The sequence below is a fragment of the Amaranthus tricolor genome, chromosome 16 (assembly GCF_026212465.1).
Source record: "Amaranthus tricolor cultivar Red isolate AtriRed21 chromosome 16, ASM2621246v1, whole genome shotgun sequence".
Lineage (NCBI taxonomy): Eukaryota > Viridiplantae > Streptophyta > Magnoliopsida > Caryophyllales > Amaranthaceae > Amaranthus > Amaranthus tricolor.
In genome coordinates this window covers 19,864,001-19,866,500 of record NC_080062.1, presented here as the reverse complement: position 1 = coordinate 19,866,500, position 2,500 = coordinate 19,864,001, and the positions used below count along the sequence as shown (strand labels likewise).

The 2,500-nt window shown below is 28.2% G+C and overlaps 1 non-coding gene across 1 annotated transcript; it reads right to left on the bottom strand.

Annotated features, from left to right (window-relative positions):
- Positions 1–1,411: 1,411 nt before the first annotated feature.
- LOC130803356 (U11 spliceosomal RNA) lies at positions 1,412–1,540 on the bottom strand. Its single transcript, XR_009039903.1, has one exon. It is a non-coding gene; the product is annotated as a U11 spliceosomal RNA (small nuclear RNA).
- Between the last annotated feature and the right edge of the window lie 960 nt (positions 1,541–2,500).

Here is a 2,500-nt window from a genome sequence, read left to right as displayed (position 1 = left end):
CCCGAACCGATACTTCACTCGAACCGTTTAATAACCGAAAAGGCCAAAATCAAACTCGAACTGCAACCGAATTTTATAACCGACATATAAACCTTAACCGATGTTACCCGAACTGAACAATGATCGACCCGATTCAAATCCGACCCGAATTATGCACGTAACCGAATGCAACCTGACTAAAACTGATTAAGATCGAACTGTTTTTAACCCGAACTGATACAAATCCGAATCGATTATTAATCGAACTGTTTTTAACCCGAACTGATACCAACCCGAACCGATTCTTAATCGAACTGTTATACATCCGAATCCAATTTCAGTTTTCTAATTATGATTTTTTGAATATTTGAAAACTAATTTCTAATATTGAAAGATTGTAAACCAGTTTATATATAAATATTTTAGCAAATCAACTATAAACCAATAAGATTCCACCAATTCTTCAAGCTTTAAGCCCCAAAAATTTACATTCACACTTATACATCCACCAAATTTAAATATATAAATATTAAGTTTTTAACCCCAAAAATTTGCATCACTTATATATCTATGTAGCTTTATTGGGTCATTGAGTTCTGATGCATGCTCGTTCCTTTTATGTATGGCCAACTAATTCAAGATGAATTCTGTTTTTCTCATTGTCCCACATCGCCTAGGTGAAAGAACGCAATTCCACTAGTGTGTTATTTATATGGCCAATTAGAAGTGTTGTATAGATTGATTTGAAGGTATAGTGAGTAAAATCTTATTATCTAGTATCCTTCTATATTTGGAAAAGGTTTAAAAAAAAAAACTTCTTTTAGTTATTTAATTAAATGTATAAGTATTTGAAATTATAAAAGCATTCCACAATAATCTGTAGGATAATGGACTTATATTATACATGCCCATTATAATAGGAACTAGAAAGTGCTGATAGATAATTTAGTAATTTTTGTATGAAATATGAGATAGACGATATAAAAAGTCCAAATACAAAATTTGAATATTTTAATTTAAACATCTTAAATGATGTATAAGATATTAAATAACAAAAGTGGATATTATAAGTAAAAAAATAAATGTTTTAAAATATTGGAAATATTTAGTCTAACTTAGAATATTTGGAAAACTATTTTTGTAGCGGAGGATGATGATGGATGTCATATGGATGATATGTGATGATCAAACTTATATTTACCTATTTATTTGGTTTTCTTTGATTTGGTTTGTATGACTATTTTTAAATATTCATGTTGTTTATTTGGTACTTATTTGAATGTTATGTGAATTTTATATTTTTAAAGTGTTTATTTACAAATATCAAATGAAAGATTGTAAAATTATCTTTAATTTGAAATATTTATTATATTACCACCATTTACGTGTCCCCGTGTCCGCCATTTTAGTGCAACCTAGTGTTTAACTGAGATTGAGGGTCGGCCAAGCGAGCCAACCCTTCTAGTTTGCACAAATTATGTCGGCCATATGTCTTGATTTCCATATAGCACTCACCAAATCAAAGGGTAAGCATGGCATAATTAGCCAACCGACCCTTTTAAATATGCCCCAAGGCTGTTTAGTCTTGTTTATAGCTAGTCATTACTAATAACCTCTTCTTCTAAGTCGATGTGGGACAAGCATAAATTACCACTTGTTTAATCTTGTTTATAGCTAGTCATTACTAATTACCTCTTCTTCTAAGTCGATGTGGGACAAGCATAAATTACCTCTTGTTTGGTCTTGTTTATAGCTAGTCATTACTAATTAACTCTTCTTCTAAGTCACTAACAATAGGTCTAGTTCCGAACATTATTAAGTTTTAAATTAAATACGATGAATTATTAGCGTAATAGATTTATTATTTTAAAGTATTCAAGGTCACTAACAATTATAAATACATAATATCATTTAAAATGGTTATGATTACTTGATTAATCTAATTCACTTTATTATATATAATAAGTTTCAATATTCAAACTTAGAAATACAATCGATTATTAGTGTAATAGAGTAATGTATATTCTAATAGCCTATGAGATAGTTTAGATTATTCTTATTATTCATTCAAACAAATCGAGTTTTAATATTTAATCAATTATCAAAAGTAGCAACATGATGCATTACGAATAATCAAAAAAGGTGGAGTACTACACTAGTTTCATTTACTATAATCAATAATAGATCGAATTATGATAAGTGAACTTTGAATTACGAATCTACGATCGATTATTAATAATAGCCTATAAATTACTTTAGAGTTTAGAGTATTCAAGATCAATAATAACTAATAACTAATAGTAATAAGTAATAACATTGAGTTAACAGTCAAATGTCAATGATAGTCTATAAGTCTATAACTATAACTCTATAAGTATAACTCTATAAGATAGTTTGTATTAGTTTTATTCACTCCAATAGATATAGTTCCAAACATTATTAAGCTTTAAATTACATACGAATATACGATCAATTATTAGTGTAATAGATTTATTATTTTAAAGTATTCATGGTCACTAAT